The sequence below is a fragment of the Hyperoodon ampullatus genome (genome assembly GCF_949752795.1).
Source record: "Hyperoodon ampullatus genome assembly, chromosome: 10".
In the NCBI taxonomy this organism is placed as follows: Eukaryota; Metazoa; Chordata; class Mammalia; order Artiodactyla; family Ziphiidae; genus Hyperoodon; species Hyperoodon ampullatus.
Genome location: NC_136923.1, coordinates 95,721,640 through 95,734,760, shown reverse-complemented (window position 1 = coordinate 95,734,760; position 13,121 = coordinate 95,721,640).

The window sequence follows — 13,121 nt, the reverse complement described above, 5'->3', positions numbered from 1 at the left end:
GGTCATAGGATGAGCCCCCTGCTGTCTTTCCTTCCTTGAAATCTTGAGGTCTTTACCGAAATCTATCCAAATTTCCTTTTTGCCACATTGTTACGACAATTGAAAAATGTGCTTCTTTCTTTCCAAGATGAGGACTCCATATTAAGGGGGAAAGAAAAGATGGGCTGGCTGGTTTACAATGCATCCCTTTTCTGGAAAAGCTGCAGTTTGAGCCTTTTTTCATTTGCATTAGCATCAGAAGGAAAACGTGAGATTTCTCAAAATGTTTCCCTCTCGAAATCAACATTGCCCCAAAGTCCCCACCCCATCCATGACAGAAGAGACGGCCATCAGCCTACTTACTGTTTCGAAATTGCTGATATTTTCCTCCCCAAAGGCCTTCAAAGCTCTGTAAAACTTTAGCCTTTATGTCAGATTAGAGAAACCAAACGACGTGATGGTTGATGTGATGAAAACCTCCGAGCTTATTTTTCTCCTGCTTATGAACGTGTATTTATATTTGCCGAATGAAAATCATGGTGTGTGCTTCGGTGAATGGAATTTCAGGCTCTCCCTGTGCACAGCCAGTGGGCGAAGGTCACCTTAAACAACTTTTTCTTCCCATTTGTCTGTTGATCCCCAAACCGGTTGCTTTTTTTTTTCCAGTTGCTTCCCGGGTGTCTGTACATAGTTTGTCTGTGTATCAGAGCACTCTTCCTGTGTTCTGCTTTAACAGCCAACGGCTGTATGAGGAAGACAGTGTGAATAGAACACAAATTAAACGATCTCTATGGCCTAGGTTTTGTACATACAGAAACTGCATGGTATTTAAATTATTGTTTGTCTCTAATGATGTATGCAGTTTCTTTAAAACAAACCAAAAAAAAAAAAGTCTTAAAAACAAATCATTTCCTTGACTCCTGTGTTGTTTTATCGACCACCAGCAGGAACCACTGAAAATTCTTGGTTTGGCTGGGGTAGGGGTCGGGGGAAGGGGTTAGGTCAGTGCATCAGCAAAATAGCAAGAGTTATGAGGACACAGAACCAGCTCTTGTTATCTGGTATTATCGGTGAAGGAAGGACCGTTGGACACAAATAACTTTCTAGATGAGTCCTAGCGCACAAAAGTTTTTTTCTTCCAAACATCGTTTAAAGAATATCTGAATGTATTTACCAACTTTCTGTCCCTTAGTAACCTGGGAATGATGAATATAAATTACTCCCCCGAGGGAAAGCCCCAGGCAGCTTTGCTCTGTGAGTACTGGCATCTGCCCCCTTTCTTGAGCAACCTGAGAATTTGCTTTACAGGACAAAGACCTTCTCCGCTCAACCTTTGGGTCCCCTCGTCTTTTTGAAGGTTTTAGGGGAAGCAGGCAGGGCTGCAGTGCTTGCTGGCTGCGTTTGAGGTGGTGGGATTGTGGATAACATGCCCTTGGTCTGGTAACCTAGGAAGGTGGCCCTGGGAAAGAGGACCTGGCACAGCGCCGTTCCCCTGCGCCACTGCCAGGAAGCACCTGGGCGTCCTTTCAAAGTGCAGATGCTGACTTAGAGGTCTAGGTGGGCCTGGGATTCTGCATTTCCAACTAGCTCCCGGGCCATGCTGATGGCCCTGGCCCAGGAATCACACTTCTGAGCAGCAAGGGCGTGGGAGATCAATCCAATGCGAGCTGCCTTCCCTGTGCCTGCCTGGGAATCGCCAGCCTCAGAAGATCGGGGTGACCACTTTTTATAACAGGCGGGGTGCACTGCTTTTTTTCTTTGCTGAGCAGCAGCGGCAAAGCCCTATTGGGGGTCAGTGTGACTGCATCACAGTCTGCGCAAATTCTCACCCGTGCAGGGAGAGGGCGCCAAGCTGGCGGGGCCACAGCAGAGCGGCAGCAAGCGGTTTACAGAAAGGATTGCAGGTTGCAGGCTAAGAGCTTCTCCATCATTCTGCCGTCTCCTCACTCCAGAATTCTCTGACCTTAACAAGTCAGAACTTGACTGCAGCCGCCTAGGGGAGTGAAAGGACTAGAATAAGAACAGCTCCAACAGGCTCTGGCCTGCAAGACGGAAGGAAACTGGCCATCATCCTAAGAGAAAGCTCTTTACGAAGTAAAGAAGGTCATGGCTACACATTCTCAATAGGTAGAGGACCTGGTGTGTCCACCCTTGGGTCATCGTATGACGAGGTGGTGGCCCTGCCACGACGTCTAACTGGACAATTTCGGCCAAGTCACTTAATTTCTCTGGGCATCCATGTCCTCCTCTGGAAAGTGGGGACACACTGAACTAGGTGTCCTGTACTGTCCTTTAGGACATCAGCTTTCTAAGATTTGGGTTTATCTGAATTTTTAAAACACTAAACTTAGTCTTTAGGAAAGAGTAAGCTTTGGGTAAGTCCTGCTGGGGAAGGCTCTCGGAGAACAGCTTGGATGCCACGCCTGCCACCCCTCCCTGCCTTGGGCTGGCCTCCTGGAGGGCTGCTCGGCACTGGGACCTGCGCTGCCTCACGTGTCTTCGTGGGGGCTTGTCCTAAAGCTGCTGTCAACCAGATTATGCCGTCCCGCCTCCCCCTTCCTCTGGGCAAAGCATCCTGGAAGGGCTTGTAGGCTTGAGCAGTGATGCTTAAGAAACAGCCCACTGTCCCCTACAGTGCCCCAAGTTCAAGGGCACCTCAGATGTGGGTACTTACCCCTGATTATTAATGCAAAGGATGAGTTTGATGCTGGGAATGTTTCCTGGCTGGCTCCACGGGGCCTAAGTGCTGTCCTGGCCTCAGATGACTCCATGTCTACAGCTACCACTCACATCCACCCTGAGCTCCTGACCCAGGTGTCCAAATGTCACAAAGCAGCAGTGTGGGTCAAATCGACGCCCTGGAATCAAATTCTGGCTCTTCCACCCCTTACTAGCTGTGCAACTTTGGACAAGTTACTTAATCTCACTGTGCCTCGGCTTCCTCATCTGTAAAATGGGAATAATGGCACCTATTTATAGGCCTGGCAGGATTAAATATGTGTAAGGTGCTCAGCACAGTGTCTGACAGAGTTAGGCCTTACTACGTGTTAGCTCTTGAGGACCTGGCCAAATGGCAGAGCCGGAAGACCCTGAGCTCACCTCCTCTCATGGGCAGAACAAAATTACAACTGTTTACAGAGCCACTGCTGATGAGAGAGACTGGAATCTAGCAGAAAAGATCTTCTACCACTAAAGATATAAAGAAAGAACCACAACAAGACGGTTAGGAGGGGCAGGGGCAGGTTTAGCCAAGACCCACACCCCAGAGTGGGCAGCCCACAGAAGGAAGGATACTTATAATGGCAGAGGCTCTCCCCGAGAAGTGAGGGGTCCAAGCCCTGCATCAGGCCTCCCACCCTGGGAGTCCTGCACCAGGAAGACAAGCCCCCAGAACGTTTGGCTTTGAAGGCCAGCACGCCGACTTCGAGGAGAGCCAGAGGGCTGTGGGAAATAGACTGCAATTGTAAAGGGTGCTCACAGAATCTCACACGCCAGCACCCAGGGAAGAAGCAGTAATTTGAAAGCAGCCTGAGTCAGACCCACCTGCTGATCTTGGAGAGCCTTCCAGAAAGGCAGGAGGCAACTGGAACTCACACTGGGGTCACAGACACTGTAGCAGCCATTTTTGGGAGCCTGTCTACCAGGAGAACATCAGGGCTGGCAAGCACCATTTTGGAATCCTGTCTAGTTTCTTAGCACCAGCTTCTTAGCTGCTCTGCCAGTCAGCCTGTCAGGAATAGTACTGGGACACCTCAGGCCATGCAACTAACAGGGTAGGGATACAGACCCACCCACCAGCAGGGCTGCTGCCTTAAGACCCGCTGAGCCCACAGCTGCCCAGGGACACAGCCCTGTCCAGAGGGCCCAAGACCTGACCCCATACACCAGTGTGCCAACACTAGCCCTGGGACCCACCCACCAGTGGGCCAGCACCAGCTCCGGGACCCCCAATCCCTGCAGCCGGACACCAGGATCCAGCTTTGCCCACCAGACTGCCAACACTAACCCCAGGACCAGCCCCACACACCAGTGGGCAAGCTCCAGCCCCAGGACACCCTGGAGCATGGCCCTGCCCACCAGCAGGTCGACACTAGATCTGGGAACCCTGGTCCCCCACCCCCAGAACGCAGCTCTGCCCACCAGTGGGACAGCCCTAGCCCCAGGACACTCTGAGATTCCACAGCCAACTGTCTCAGGACCCAGCCCTACCAACCAGCAGCCTGGCAACGACCTGGACCAGGGGCCAGCCATACCTACTAGACTGCCAGCAGCAGTCAGCTGACCACAACAGAAGAACCCAGGCAGCCCACGTAGGGGGCACCCCTACAGCATACAGCTCTGGTGACCAGAAGTGAGTGCACTGCTGGGAGGCATAGGACGTCTCCTACAAAAGGCCACTTCTTCAGGGTCGGAAAATGTAACCAACCTACCAGATACATAAAAATAAAAACAGCCAATTAGGCAAAACGAGGCAACAAAGGAATGTGTTACAAGTGAAGGAACAAGATAAAACCACAGAAGAAGTAAGTGAAATGGAGACGGACAGTCTACCCAATAAAGGTTCAAGGTAATGATCACAAGGATGATCAAACAGCTCGGGAGAAGAACGGATGGATACAGAAGTTAGAGGTTTTGAACAAAGAGTTAGAAAATACAGAGAAGAGCCAAACAGATGAATACAATAACTGAAACTAAAAATACAGTAGAAGGAATCAACAGCAGATTAAATGATACAGAGGAACAAATTAGTGACCCACAAGACAATAGTGGAAATCACCGAGGTGGAACAGAAAAAAAGAATAAAAAGAAATGAGGACAGTTTAAGAGACCTCTGGGACAACATCAAGCATACTAACATTTGCATTACAGGACTCCCAGAAGGAGGAGAGAGAGAGAGAGAGAGAGAAAGGGGCAGAGAACATATCTGAAGACATAGTAGCTAAAAACTTGCTTAACTTGAGAAAGGAAACAGACATCCACCTTCAAGAAGCACAGGACCAAACCAAAGAGGATCATACCAAGACACATTGTGATTAAAATGGTAAAAATTAAAGATAAAGAGAATACTAAAAGAAGGAAAATGAAACAAGTTATGTACAAGGGAACTCCCATAAGGCTATCAGCTGACTTTTCAGCAGAAGCTCTGCATGCCAGAAGGGAGTGGCAGGACATATTTAAAAGGATGAAAGGGAAAAACCTATAATGAAGAGCAGTCTACCCAGCAAGGCTTTCATTCAGATGTGATGCAGAGACCAAACGTTACACCCGACAAGCAAAAGATAAGAAGAGTTCAGCACCACCAAACCAACTTTACGAGAAACGTTAAGGGACTTCTCTAAGCGAAAAAGAAAAAGCCACAACTAGAAACATGACAATTATGAACGGTAAAAGCTGATTGGTAAAGGCAGTACAGTAAAGGTAGTGAATCAACCACATGTAAAGCTAGTAGGAAGGTTAAAAGACAAAAGTAGTAAAATCATCTATATCTGTGATAGGTAGTTAGGGGGATACAACACGTTGTACAATATGATGCCCAAACATAGTACGTGTGGGAGGAGGGGGTAACAACGCAGGGTTGTTAAAAAGTATTTGACATTAAGAGATCAGCAATGTAATTACATATATATATAGATTGCTATACGTAAACCACATGGTAACCACAAACCAAACGTCTATGATAGATACACAAGAGACAGGAATCCAAACATAACACGAAAGACAGTCATCGCGGCACAAGGGAAGAGGAGAAGGAACAAAAAAGAACTACAAGAACAGCCCCAAAACAATCAAGAGAACGGCAAGAAGTACATACCTATCAATAATTACGTTTAACTGTAAATGGATTAAATGCTCCAATCAAAAGACAGACCGTTTGAATGGATACAAAAACAATACCTGTATATATGCTGCCTACAAGAGACTGGCTTCAAATCTAAAGACACACAGACTGAAAGTGAAGGGATGGGAAGAGATATTCCATGCAAATGGAAATGAAAAGAAAGCCAGGTAAGCAATCCTTATATCAGACAAAGTACTGCACCAGTTTACATAGTGACATGCTAGGCCACAAAACAAGTTTCAGTAAATTTAAGAAAAATGAAATTCATGTCAAGCATCTTTTCTGACCACAATGCTATGAGATTAGAAATCAAGAAAACAACTGCAAAAAAACACAAACCCATGGAGTCTAAAACAATATTCTACTCAACTAACAGTGGATCACTGAAGAAAAAAAACCAAACAATACCCAGAGACAAATCAAAATGTAACACAGCAATCCAAAAATCTATGGGATGCAGCAAAAGCAGTTATAAAAGGGATGTTTATAGTGATACGGGTCTACCTCAGGAAACAAAAATCTCAAACAACCTAGCCTTACACATAAAGGAACCAGAAAAAGAACAAACTAAACACAAAGTTAGTAGAATGAAAAACATCAAAGATCAGAGCAGAAATAAATGAAATAGAGACTAAAAAACAATAGATCAATGAACCTAAGAGCCGATTCTTTGAAAAGATAAAATTGATAAACCTTTAGCCAAACTCATCAAGAAAAAGAGGGCCCAAGTCAATAAAATCAGAAATGAAAAAGGAGAAGTTACAACCTATACAACAGAAATACAAATGATAAGAGATTACTATGAACAACTATACACCAATAAAGTGAACAATCTAGAAGCAATGGACAAATTCCTAGAAATGTACACTCTAAGAATGAACAAAAAATAAAAAATATGAACAGACCCATTACCAGAAATGAAATTAAGTAATAAAACACTCCCAATAAACAGAAGTCCAGGACCAGATGGCTTCACAAACACTTAGAGAAGAGTTAACACCTGTCCTTCTCAAACTATACCAAGAAACTGCAGAGGAAGGAATGCTTCTGAACTCATTCTGTTAGGCCAGCATCGCCCTGATTCCAAAGCCAGAAAAGATATCACAAGCAAAAAAGAAAATTACAGGCCAGTATCACTGATGAACACAGATGCAAAAAATCCTCAACAAAGTATTAGCAAACTGAGTTCAGTATTGCATTAAAAGGATCATACATCATGATCAAGTGGGAGTTATCCCAGAGATGCAAGCATGGCTCAACATCTGAAAATCAATATGATACACGTTAACAAATTGAATAAAAATCACAGGATCATCTCAATAGATGCATAAAATTCAACATTCATTTATGATTAAAAACCCTCAAAGTGGGTATAGAGGGAACATATCTCAACTTAATAAAGGCCATATATGACAAACCCACAGGTAACATCATACTCAACAGTGAAAAGCTGAAAGCATTTCCTCTAAGATCAAGGATGCCCACTCTCACTACTTTTATTCAACATAGTATTGGAAGTCCTAGCCACAGCAATCAGACAAAAAAAAATAAAAGGAATCCAGATTGGGAAGGAAGTAGTAAAACTGTCATGTTTACAGATGACATGATACTATTACTTAGAAAATCCTAAAGATGCCACCAAAAAATAACTACAGTTCATCAATGAATTTGGCAAAGCTGCAGGATACAAGATTAATATACAGAAATCTGCTGAATTTCTATACACTAACAACAAACTATCAAAGAGAAATTAAGAAAACAATCCCATTTATCACTGCATCAAAAAGAATAAAATACCTAGTAATAAACCAACCTAAGGAAGTAAAAAACCTGTTCTTGGAGAACTATAAAACACTGATGAAAGAAACTGAAGACAACCCAAACAGATAGAAAGATATATCACATTCATGGATTGGAAGAATGTTGTTAAAATAATCAAAATACCCAAGGCAATCTACAGATCAAATGCAAATCCTATCAAAATACCACGGACATTTTTCACAGAACCAGAAAAAATCTAAAATTTGAATGGAAACATGAAAGACCCTGAATAGCCAAAGAAATCTTGAGAAAGAAGAACAGAGCTGGAGGTATCACACTCCCTGATTTCAAGATATACTACAGGGACAAAGTGAGAGAGTGGCATGGACATATATATACACTACCAAATGTAAAGTCGATAGCTAGTGGGAAGCAGCCACACAGCACAGGGAGATCAGCCCAGTGCTTTGTGACCACCTAGACGGGTGGGATAGGGAGGGTGGGAGGGAGGGAGACGCAAGAGGGAAGAGATATGGGGATATATGTATATGTATAGCTGATTCATTTTGTTATAAAGCAGAAACTAACACACCACTGTAAAGCAATTATGGTCCAATAAAGATGTTAACAACAACAAAAAAGATAAGCTACAGTAAGCAAAACAGTATGGTACTGGCACAAAAAACAGACACAGAACAGAGAGTCCAGAAATAAACCCAAGCACTGATGGTCAATCTACAACAAAGGAGGTAAGAATGTACAGTGGGGGAAAGACAGTCTCTTCAGTAAGTGTTGCTGGGAAAACAGAACAGCTACATGTAAAAGAATGAAATGAGAACATTTTCTCACGCTATATACAAAAATAAACTCAAAATGGGTTAAAAACCTAAATGTAAAACCAGAAACCATAAAACCCCTAAAAGAAAACACAGGCAGAACACTCTTTAACATAAATTGTAGCAGTATCTTTTGGATCTGTCTCCTAAGGCAAAGGAAACAAAAGCAAAAATAAACAAATGAGACCTAATTAAACTTAAAAGCCTTTGCACAACAGAGGAAACTACTGACCAAACAAAAGGCAACCTAAGGAAGGAATGGGAGAAAATATTTGCAAATGATATGACCAGTAAGGGGTTCATATCCAAAATATATAAACAGCTCATACAGCTCAATATCAATAAAACAACCTGGTTAAAAATGGGCAGAAGACCTGAATAGACGTTTTTCTAAATAAGACATACAGATGGCCAACAGGCACATGAAAAGATGCTCAGTATCGCTAACCCTCATAGTACTGCAAGTCAAAAACACAATGAGATATCACCTCACACGTGTCAGAATGACTATCATCAAAAAGATCACAAATAACAAAAGTTGGCAAGCATGTACAGGAAAGGGAACCCTAGAACACTGTTGGTAGGAATGAAAATTGGTGTAGCCATTGTGGAAAACAGTATGGAGGTTCTTCAAAAAACTAACAACAGAATACCATATGATCCAGCAGTTCCACTCCTGGGTGTATATATGAAGAAAATGAAAACACTAATTTGAAAAGATACATGCACCCCAATCAATGTTTATAGCAGCATTATTAACAATAGCAAAGATATGGAAGCAACCCAAGTATCCATCAATAGATGAATGGATAAAGATGATATAGTATATATATATATATATACAATGGACTACTACTCAGCCATAAAAAAGAATGAAATATTGCCATTTGTAACAACATGGATGGATATGGAGGGTAATATGAAATAAGAGAAAGTCAAATGCTGTTATGACTTATATGTAGAATCTAAACTTAAAGAAAAAGAAAACAAATGAATATAACAAAACAGAAAGAGACTCAGATATAGAGAACTAGTAGTTACCAGTGGGGAGAGGGAAGGGAGGAGGAGCAAGCTATGGGGAGGGGATTAAGAGGTACCAAAAGTTAATTAATTAATCAAAAACATGATTCTCTTGACTACAAAAGAAAACAGTGTCTTTAGATTTTAAACTTCAAGCTTTGCTATCTTATGTTTAGCAACTATGGTTTATGACTTCCTTACAAAATAATGTAAAATTTGCAACACTAAGCAAACCTACCAAGAAACAATTCTCCGTAGTTCCCCCATTGGATTTTCATATCTGAGTTACCTACCAAGTTTTATCATTTGTATTTTTCACAAAATGTTAATTTCATATGTGCTTACACTTATATTCTACTTTTTCAATTACCTTTCTTATGTGAAGTTTCTTACTCTTAGTCTTTAATTTTTTTCATCTTATATAATCCAATAAAAACTGATATTCCATAAAAAAAATTTTAAATAAATGTTAGCTCTTATGCTTGACACACACGTTTCACAAGCACCTCAAACTCTGTGTGTCCCAGACTACCGTTTTCCTGTGTTCAAGCCCCACCCCTCTGCCCCAGTCCCATTCTCCTCTTATTTCCTTTGTCAGTGAATGGCATTACCTAGAAGTCACCTCCTCCTTTCCGCTTCCAGCTGATCGTGAACACTTGCCTGTTAGTTCTAGAAGCTACTCCACTGCTCTAATTAAGGTCCTCATCTGCCTGCATGTTCACACTCACGGTCCTCCATACCTGCAGCTTTAGCCAGTCCAATCCTGCTGCCAGTCCTCTGGCCAAACACAAGCTTCCGCGCACCCCTCTCCTGCTTGACACCTGCAGCGGGCCCCACTATCCGACCAATAACATCCTGATCTCCAGTCCACTATCCTCGGAACCAGTGTGGCCGGTTCTCCTGCCTAGGGGTCCCGGAGCAGACCCCCATGGTGTGTGTGGCCCGGGAGCCCTGAGAGGGGGCTGGCCATGTGACCGTGCTGCTGTCCCCCTCAGGGGCAGCCAGTGCTAACTAGGGGCTTCGTGGGCTTAAGCTTCCCTGAATAGAGTCCGAGAGGCTTCACTTTGATGACCTCAGAACGCTACTGAGGAGCCAGAACACTCATACATACCAAAAAAAAAAAAAAAAAAAAGCCACGGTATGAACGACTAGGTGTCCCCTGTGGTACCTGACTGTGGCACCCCAGTTTCCAACTGCAGCTGTCTGGGCACTTGATTCCTGTTGCCGCCACCAGCTGCAGCTCCCAAATATTAAACACTCACTGCGTCCCTGACACCGCACTGCACCATTTTCATGCACAATTTTATTTAATCCTTACAATGCCTCACAGCTTCCCAACCGAGTGTGTTCAGCTCTAAAGCATTGCTCTTAACCTCCCTGCTAGGCCAACGCATGCATTGCTTCGCCTCCATTTTGCTGAGTTCACACTTTCTCAGCTTCCGTCCAATCATCCCAGTTCCCTGTCTTAGGTGATACCATCACCTTCTGACACCGAGAACCACAGATCAGGAAAGATACCCACCTGCCTCCCAGCCTCCAGGTAGGGAGACGCTGTTTCCTTAACCTAGCTCTTCCTCCCCGCCCCTGTGCACTGCCTGCCTGTGTGCCCGCCAGCGGGGACCTCCCACCACCAGCCTGTCAGCCAATACTTATGACTTCCTGCAAGGGAAATGATGTCAAACGAGGCTCTTGCACGGCGTGGGTCCACCTAGCACCGTGGCAGAGGCAGGAAGAGAGCAGCATGCCGCTGGGTCCACAAAGGAAGAACACATCTGCCAATCCGTCGTGGGTGGGCAGCCAGGCCCTTTCCTAAGTGCTGTTTTTGGTTTTAAAAAAAAGTTCTTCTTATGTGCCATTAATCAAAAAATGCCCTCATTTCATGATAGGAAGCCATGATCATCCACTCATGAGGTTTAACGTGAAGGGGTGTTACGTGAACTCATGAATCCGTTTGCAGAGGAAGGAAGAGTAAACCACAAAAGCAGAATTTAACTGATTCTTCTCCCAGGCTGTGACAACCAGCTAAGAGGCATGCTACTCTGAGCTGGACTTCCACACACCCATTTCTTTTCTCCTCCATAATAGATTGAGACTTTGCATCTTGTGATTGCAGAGATTCAGTGTTTCCTACATGGTGAGATCATTGCTGGTTTTTTATTTCTTTAATTGAGCGCGAGCGCACGCACACACACACGACACAAAATGATGGAAGACAGGACAAAACACTCCATCTGTTCCTTAATTACCAGCCAGCCTGGAGCAGGATGGTTGTCACTGACACCTTGTCCAGGGCGGGTCTCATGGCGGGGGAGGTCCCACGTGAGGCTACATCCTCATGAGGCCTGTGGTTTCAGAGTCTCCACCCAGGAGGCGGCAAGCCCGTGTCTTCAGCTACACAAATAAAGATATTTTACACATGAGTTGGGCTTACTATCTCAAACTCCCCCCACCACAGAATTAGGGTAAAGGCCTTGGCCCCCGCTCCCCAGGGGGCTGGCCTTGTTCACACTATGTGCTGCCTTGACGTCTGGGTCGCAGGGACACTGTTCCAAGCCAGCATGAAAATGCTTCCTGTCGCCCCCCACCAGGCTCAGCCCCTGCTCCAAATCCTCCCAGCCGGGGCAACACAAGAAAAGCCCCTGGTCGCAGTTTAACTGTCTTGGGTTTTCCTCAGTTCTCTCCCACTGACCTGGTTACGACGGCCCTGGAGCGGGCAGGGCACACCCGTGTGCGGTCCCTTCTTTCGTCCTAGAAAGTGTGCACAATACCCCGCTCACGTCTAAGCTGACAGAAGCTGCTTCTGAGGAAGGGACTGGGGCTGGGGTGGAGGGACAGTGGCCGCGCATCGCACACCCTCCTGTCCTGGTTGCCTTTTATTCCCACGTGCACATAGCCCTTTCCCATTAAAAACTTTAGTTACAACCATTTTTTTAAAAAGGTGGGCAGGGGATTGAAAGTACATACCTGTGCTGGTTGCCTCTGTCATCCCTGAGCAAGGAAACTGACCCGTGTGGACCATGTCCACTCAGACGGACCTTGTTTCAATCATATCAAAAAATCTAGGAAGAGGCCACAGTACGGAAATGCAGGCATTTTCAGACCATCTAGCGGCTGGTCAGAAAGATGGAGCCCCACATGGCCCAGCTGTGAGCGGTCCCCTCCCCAACTGCCAGCAGTCCTATTCCGGCCTCTGCTTTCCATTCTCCGTGTACAGGGAGATAAGATGCCTCTTGGTAGTTTCAGTTCATCATAAGGACATGGTTTTTGCCCTCCAGGGACCGGCTGGCACCGTGAGTGGAAACAGTGCAGGTGCCCAACGTAAGGAATTGGGGTGGGCAAGAGAGGAAGATGGAGAGAGATGGCTTCGGGTCTGGAAGACGGTTGAGAGAAAGTGGCAGCAAAAAGGTGCTCTGGTTTGGATGAAGGAGGTGTGGACAGCTGTGCTGTGGTTGAAGACATCTCACTGCAGGTTCCAGGCAGGAGAAGAGAATGCACCCTCACTGCTGGCCTCCCAGCCCATCCGGCTGCTCCAAAGTAAGGAGCTGGGGCACAGCCCTGCGGGTTTCAGCAGCAAAGCAACGCGGGAGCCGAGATGCTGCCGGCCACCTCGCAGGCCTCGGCTTAAAGCTCAGGAGCTGGCGGACGAAGGCCTGAGGCGGGCTTCCCAAGGGCCGGCTGGAGGCTAC